The following is an 8,798-nucleotide window of genomic DNA, read 5'->3' as shown; positions in this document are numbered from 1 at the left end:
AGCTATTGAAACCGTTGACAAGTATTTCCTCTTAAGTCAGGCGTAAAATCTCACGAATATTAAATTACCTCAAGAAAACTAATCTTGGCTCTGCTATTAAAACTGAGCTTTTTTTTTTTTTAATAATTTTAGTCATCAAACATTAACTATTGCCATCACTGTACTTTCAAGAAAACCATTGAGCTACTGTGACGTGCGCAATTCCAATCAAGTAATAACAAAACACCTACATCGGGTTTAGCTCAGTGTACCCAAGAAAAATTACAAGAGTGAAATAGATCAGCCAGAAATATTCTATTACTAACACTTGAGTTAGATACAATGCATTGACAAAGTGCATTATGTATTGAGCTATGCAGACCTGTACTCTACAGAAACTTGTATGTTTAGTACAAAACTACCATTAAAATACCAAAAATGAGAGAATGTAACATGAAAAATGTAAAAAACCTTATGCCATTTCCAGAAATACCTTTTTTTTACTATTTTTAAAACGAAGAAAGCATATAACATGGTAAGGATTTTCAATCAAACCAAAAATCGTTGTCAATAACATGATCACCTACAGGGATTGATACAAAAGTACTAATAAATATGGAAAAACTGTGCAAAGCGGCGCTCTCTGGATGTAAAACACATCAATTCATGCCCAGTTTTGTTACAAAAACGTTTTTTCAAATGTTTGTTTAGTCTGTTTTGTTGCAAATCATTGTTTAGCTTTAGAAAATACTATTTCTGACCGGGCTTTATTCTGGGCTGCCGCATTGTGCAATGCTGTCATGTTATCTCCTGCTTTGAATGAGCGAAATTTAAAGATGTATATTGCAAATCCTAAGAGCGTTACTCAACAGCTTGTTTTGGTTCAATTTTATTCCTTTTTAAATTTGCCTTTGACCCTTCGACTATGCCTTTTATATTCTGCTAGTTCCCCAGTGCTGGCTAATCGTCATTCGTTGTGACGCTTTTCACCCTCGTCGGTATCTGCGGGACAGCGACTGGCTAGTATTGACTAATGCTCACAATCAGCATTCAAGGTTTAACTACTTGAGTTCAACATGTTTGAAAACAATGTAAACCGCATAGTATTAAATTTAGCTAACACGTAAAAATAACTGCACACATTTTCCTATATGCTGATTGTAGATATTAGAGTCTAATGTTGGTATAACAATAAGGTAGTGTGATACATAAATTCATTTCATCCAATTTTATTTTTATTATTTATTTTATCTATCTAAAATATATATTCGTTCCCAATTCGAAAAGGAGTACTTTGTGATTTCTTGTGGCTGTTTCTTGGGCTACAGCATTTGAAATGTTTGTTGAGATTGACAGAAAAGAAGGAAAAAGAAAGAGATATGGGTACCATGAAAGAGAGAGGTAGAAGGTGATCGTGAGTGCAGGAGTGGATCACTGTGGGAATACAAAATTCAAAAGCGTCATTTCAATATCAGAAATTCAAAACCTTGTTTGTTTCGATACGACGGTTGCAGGGTGCACACGTATGCGCGCTTTGCTCTCGCGGTTCTATTCGACAATAAAGTTTCGGTGCAATTTCGAGATAACAAAGGTGACGATCGTAGAAAACAGGTGAAATTGTGAATATCGATATTGGATATTTCGTAAATATGCTACCAAAATTGTATTATGTTTTACCAAACGGTCGTTAAACGGTGTTTCTAGCTGTATTATTTGTGACCATGGTGTTGCAGGGAATTTGGAGAAAAATGTTTTGCAAATAGTTTCTTTTCACGAATGTTAACAGATATAAATCCAATCCAATCAACTAGTGGTTGGTATTGTTATTTTGTGTGTGAACATAAAAGGGAAAAGTGCCTAAATGAATTCCAAGCAAGTGTTTCGTGTTACCAAAATACAAGTGTGATTGTTATCTCTCATACTTCTGTAGCATATATAACCGTTGGATGAATTGTAGAGCATTAAGAGCTTATACAAGTGGTTTATCCAACTGGTCTTTCTGAGATTTTTAATACATATGTTATTACTAAAATTGAGCTAAAATACTGCTTTGTAAATTAAGTAATTAGCGCTAAACTTTCATTCTGATCAGTTTGTGTTAGTTCCATTGTGATATCCATAGCTAATCGTTATCGACTAGATTATGTTTATATTATGAAAATAATGGTTTTCAGATTTTTTTATTGAAGTAAAAAAAGTAAAAAATAATGTCTACAAAACATAAATTAGTGGATCGAAAAGTTAATAAAAATGTACGGTCTCTATTTATAGGAGCCATCTGAAATAAGCCATTAGAATGCATGCACAAGTTTATTAGTGATTTTTTATGTATTTTTTTTGTTTCTGTGAAGTTGATTTGGTTATACAAAGTTCAAATAGCCCTTATGAACAGGCGTACGATCAAGCGCGCACAAACGCTGGCACGCATAGACCTACGCTGCCAGCAGTTGCTAGCAAGTGCAATTGCTTTAGGTGAAAATTGTGCATCAGCCTCGGCGCGATAGGTGTTAGTTTGCGCTTTCGTAAAGTGTTAGGAGTGATTCGCTTTCGAAGTGATCTGTGAACAAGACAAGCCGACAGAAACCAAAAATTAAATTGTGAAAGGTGCAGTGCAACACCTTCACCAGCAGCACCAATACCAACTCTATACCAATACCGCTACACTTGTCCAAGTGCAACTGGGGCGACCGAAAAATTTATCAAGGTAAGCGGAATAAGTCTGGGGCCTTCGATAAAAGCTGCCGAATATGCTCAATGAAAATTTAAATTTAAAGACTATGTCCAGAAAGATGGAAATCTGTAATCCTCCAGTGAAACTACGGGAGGTAGGAAGAATGTATCAAACCTAACATTATCGCCAACCTGCAGATGAAATGTTAGGAAGGAAGGGCAAGAATGACAGAATTCCACAAACGAGTCACTTCGCCAGGTGGAAAGGATGAGTCCCTTCATTTAAGCGCAGCAACTGCCGAAATGGGTATTGGGAAGGTTTGTGCTTATCTCTTTTGTAATACAAAACAAAACAGGTAACAGAAAACTATTCGAGAATGTCAGTTTTACACCTTTGACCTCCTTTTCTTGCAAGGGTGAAGCAGCAACCGTGATGTGTTTATGATACTTTTTTGTCCTCGATATTTCGGGTTTCTAAATTTCTGCTTTTGTGATCGTTAAGCTCAGGGATGTTTAAAATTTGTATGGTTCAAAAAGGAGGTGCAATACAAGACTAACAGGATATGAGAAGTCATCCAACAGAATAAGACCGATGAGAGAAAATGAGAAATAATGTGATAAAACCTGTTAGCCCCTTTTTCGAAAAAGACAGGTTCATTGGTACGAGTTTCGTTCAAAACATTTCACTTTCACTTGAACGTACAGTACATTTGGACCCCTGTTTCAACTAGTCAGTTTTCCAAAAAGGTAGACTGCACAGCTGGTCGAATTATCTTAAGCGAAATAAGACAACTTAGGAGAATATTTATTATGCCTCTCTGATGTATTTTATAATAAAGAATCATTTCACATTTTGATATTCAATAAAACGCATTCATGTTTACAGTAAAAGTTGGTAAAAAAAACATGGTATATATAGAATTAAATCCCTTCCACAACGTATAGTGTGCAGAGAGATATTTGGTTTGGTGTGTAGTGTATTTATACAAGTCTTTTTTCGCTTAAATTGAGCAGTGTACTGCAATACTGCCATTTATTTTCTGAACATAAATCTGCTGGCCTTGGTAAAAGCATTGACGTATATGCGATCAAAAGTTAAGATACATTTCAATTTCATACCTAATAAATGTGTTTGATAACTCTTAGTTTTATAAGCTTTCTATAAAAATGTCTAGTTACAATACATTTATACACTTTTATTTTTATTTCAACGGCAGACGTGTTGTACCAACTTCGTCGTCGTATTTAATTCAAGTCACATCTACACTAGGTCTTTCGAATAAATTAGATGGATTACCATTGTTGGCTAAGAATTAATGCACTTTTTTGGGCCATGTTCGAAAGGACGGTGGTTAGTAAACTAATAATATCAAAAATCTAGCTTGCTTGTTTAAAAATTTTTGGTATTTGTTTTTCATTACATCGTTATTAATTATTATTTTAATTTTACCTACCATGAGGAAAAAAACATTACAGATCTACGCTGAATTCTTGTAATTTATTTGAAAGAGATTACCAAAAAGTTCTTCTGTTGTTTTTTATGTTATTCATTATTATTTCCTAGGATATATTTACTCTCGTGCATGTTTCCCGGTTTTTTTACATACAAACTAAAATACAATGACGCTTTTTATGATCTCTCTGCACCATTTTTGAAACAATTTGAACTTTTTTTCAATCATATATTCTCAATTGGCAGATATTATAATAATTGTCAGAAATTTTAAAAAATTTGTGTTTGAGCCAGATCCTTTGAAAAATCGCTCAGATCAGTAATAGATGGTTTTTTATCCTTAAAACAAAACGCTTTCATCTAAATTCGAACATTACACGGATATTCGATGGTACAGGATTTTATGTTTCGTATGTGTTCAGCAGACAGCGAGGCTGAGACAGCATCAATACACACTGAGAAAGAAACTGAGAAAAAGAATGGAAAAGAGAGCGAAAAAGAAAGTATGACTAAAAAAAGGGATGGATGAAATGTTAAAACGCGACAGAAAGAGATAAACTAATTTGAAGCTACTTGAAACAGCCAACACATCAACTGGAAGCATTACTGTGTTACCTTTGAAAAACTATCAAATCAGCTGAGAGGCATCGAGCTGATTCTGCAGCATTGATAGCGGTATTGCACATATATTCCTCGTACGAAAATAACGGTTATAATAACGATTCAATTCGAATTCCATATGCATTGATCATGATATGGAAACATGAGAAATTTAAAAAAATACAGTTTGAACAACTAATCATATTCTACAGAAAAATTATCTTTAGTATTATTCGCGTTCAAACTTATAAGTCACATATAAGGAAAATAATTTAGAAATGTATATATTCAATTTTGTATAGATTAAATTATATTGTATATATTCAATTATTTAATTCTCTTATGTACAATATTCCAAACTCTTTAAAGCGTTTATTTCGTTGTCGCAAAATATTTCTTATTGCGATCTGTATGGATCATGAGGCAATGCGTGCTGACGTTGGAAGTTACCTAATGACTTATTCGTTAACCGTGCTTTGTAAACGAGGTCATGTCTATATGTAGTATCGTCAGACGCTGAGAAAACTTTAATGAAACAAAATCAAACACTCTTGCTAATAGAGGCTTGCTGCAGTTGGTTTACGAATAAAGTGTATGAAACAATGAACTAAAAACTATCAAAGTTTGTTACGAATAATGTATATGATACACAGCTATGTACTTCCAAAGGGTGCAGTGTTATTAGATTGATTTTTGAATATTTGTATTGAAATGTATTTGCTCGTTTGCGAAGCATTAAATGTGGTATATGAATTTTGTTTTTAGATATTGAATGATGATCAGGTTTATAGAAAAGAGTGTTGACATGTTTTGTAAACTATGACTAATATGCTCTTTACTTATGTTAGAAAATTGCATAAACTGTTTTTTATGAACTTTATGCTATGGGGTCAGCATCATTTAGTTTATAGTGCTAGAAAGAACTAGACAGCAAATTGTTGGAGAAATTTCCTTCTGTGTTGTAGCCTTTTAGGCGATGCAAAGCTTTATTGATTTTCAAGTTGTGATTTATAGTTTTATATTAAGTATTATAGTTTATATTTTATAAATAACTTTTATGGAGGCGTCCCGGATAAAGCATGGTATATGACACAACTGCTGTTGTTTAAAAAAATATACACTTTCAATTTTTAGAAAGAATTTGAAATATTTTTCATTTTATAAATTACCGATACATAAGCTTGCCTCATTTCAACTATATTTTAGGAAAAAAATAATAGTAGCAGTATCTATTTCAAACGTTTGCTGATCGTTTCATGTTGGCTGTTCATATTGCAATAGTCATGTGTTATACAACCAGTAACCAGTTAATCTACACACGAGTCAAGCACCTGCAATACACTCCCCTCCTTTGCGAAAGTTCGTTACCTGCGTGCTTCATTACACACGGAGTTATCGAACTCAAAATTTCATGACCAACTACACATGCGTGAATAATATCGCTTGAGTAGATACCAAAAATGTATGTTAAATTAAAAAAGTTGAAAACCTATCATTTGATTGTAGAAAGCAAACATAAAGATTCAACGCAATTTTACATGAAGATTCCGAATTTTTACATATTATGCATATATATACATATATATATATATATATATATATATATATATATATATATATATATATATATATATATATATATATATATATGTTTATATACATATATATATATATATATATATATATATATATATATATATATATATATATATATATATATATATATATATATATATATATATATATATATGCGTGTGTGTGTGTGTAAATATACATTGACACTAACATTCGTGAACGAAACATATTAATAATCCTGCGATCCTTCAGTATCATCTTAGGACATTGCAGCGCTATTGATGGATAAAATAATCAACCAATTGATTGTTGTTTTTTTTTTTAATTTTTTTACCAGTAGAAGATTGCCCGAAAATTAAAATAAGCTGTAAACTTTTTTGAATTGTTTTTATTTACTCCCGCTATTAATTGCTGGATGGACCTAACTTCGATATATATTGTTCTTTAGCAACAACAATTGAACAACAGTGAATAATTTACTTTACTGTATGAAATTATTTTCTGACGTCTTCGTGGAACGAAACTTCTTCATGTGTTGCTTAAAAACAAAAACCTTTATCCTTCACTACAATGAATTTTATTGTAGATATTTGTTTCCCCTAAAACCACTTTATTGACAAAATTTGATAGCAAAAGTTTAGATAACACAAATTTCAATGAAATGTCTCTCTTTTAATTTCTTTGTAACAAATGCATGGTTGATAACATGTTACCTTTACCTTCCTCTTTAATATAATCTATATTCATTCACCTCATGCATTGAAATTTTAGCAATGATCATACACTGATGGTTTGTTGTATTTATATATGGCCTGATAAGAATATATAAGAATAATTATAATCAGAGCCAGTCAGATATTTTTCACAACGTGATACGTAAATTTGTAAAACACTTGCGTATCCATCCTCGTTTCTATATTGTTTCTAAATGATGCAGACCAACTTGTTTTCTGCGGTTGTAGTCGAGAAAGTATCATTAAAAATAGCTTAAATTATATTGAATACCTTGCCCGGAATCGCTATGCAGTTCATTGATCACTAATACTCCTCCTTAAGCTGTTAGAGCTAATCGCTTTCCGTTTATCCGGTGGAATTTTAATGACCCTACCGACAAGCGACAAGTTCATTGTGCTTCTAATGGTTTTTAACATTATTCTAATGCAGAAACGAGAAACAGCAAAGGTTTAAAATTCTATGTGTGTGTAATTAGTACACAGTATCCCTAATATCGTCGAGCATTAAAGAAACGAATATGTGTAATGAATTCGAATTCCTAAACATCAAACGATAAATTACCAAAACCAAAACCAAAATAATGCAAATGGATGTATGATGATTTCAATTAATTTCATATATTTGGTTAAATCCTATCAATAGATTCGGCGAATACTATAGCTCAGTTAACATAGGTTTTTATTATAACTATCATTTATTCAAATAATAATTTTAAAAATACCTGGAAACGGGACTGCCGTGGCGTAACTAAAATATAAACCAAAGCAACACGTTGTTCCGCTTTTTCATGATACGGTTGAACAGCATTAAGGCCGGTGTTTCAAGCCACTCAAGACCGGTAGAAAATAGGTCGATCTTCGTTCGTGGGCAGGTTCCAGTATCTTGCATCAATACAGGCTTGGCATGCTTGACGGAAGCCGCAAGTCCGTCTTCATTCCAGTGCAGTCGGAGGAAAGCAGGTGAACTGCATTTGCTCCCTGGATCCTGTTACCTTAATAATGTTTATATATATACATACTCTTACTCCATATCTTTTAAACTGTAAGTTCAAATATTTTTCCATTTATGTTTAGGTTTCTCTTTCACCAGTTAAAACATTGCACCTGCAATGTTTTTATTAACCCTTCAATGTATTCCGTTCACTCTATATTCTCAATCTATCTATCAATCCTAACTATTTATTCTGCAATTTCTTGCTCTCAATGGCGGATTCATACTTCAAAATTACCTTGTCAAATACCTCTTGAAGTTCCATCATTATTCACAATTCTTGCTTCTAGCTCTACTCCATCTAAAGCAAGTGGAACTATTTAGTAAAATTTCAGTCAAATCGGTCAATATTTGTTCTTTTAGGGTGTAATATTATTGATTGCTTATCCAGGGGGCATAAGAACCAACTTTTTTTAATATCCTCCCCTCCCCACAAACAAAAGCTGTCATTGCAAGTATTAGTAAGCTAAATAATTTACTTTATGTAAGTAATGGGATTATGTGGGAGCTCCGCTTTCCATAATATCACTCTTTTTTTTTTCTTTTTTTCATTCTCACTTTCTTTTCTTTCTTTATCTCCTTTTCTCGCTATCTCTCTCTCTGTTCCGAAACGAGACAACAGACATTTTGTCTGTTTCCCAAAAGTAAGCATATCGCTCAATTTCCGCCCAATTGGTTTCAACTGAAATTATGTTTATTTATCCGTTTTACCCTATACATACAGCGTCTACATCATGTTTCATCTCCTTCGATGAGCAGCAAGGGAAAGCACTTATATAACACTCGATCAGAATAT

Source organism: Anopheles nili, chromosome 2 (assembly GCF_943737925.1).
Source record: "Anopheles nili chromosome 2, idAnoNiliSN_F5_01, whole genome shotgun sequence".
Classification (NCBI taxonomy): Eukaryota; Metazoa; Arthropoda; class Insecta; order Diptera; family Culicidae; genus Anopheles; species Anopheles nili.
This window is presented reverse-complemented; position numbering follows the sequence as displayed.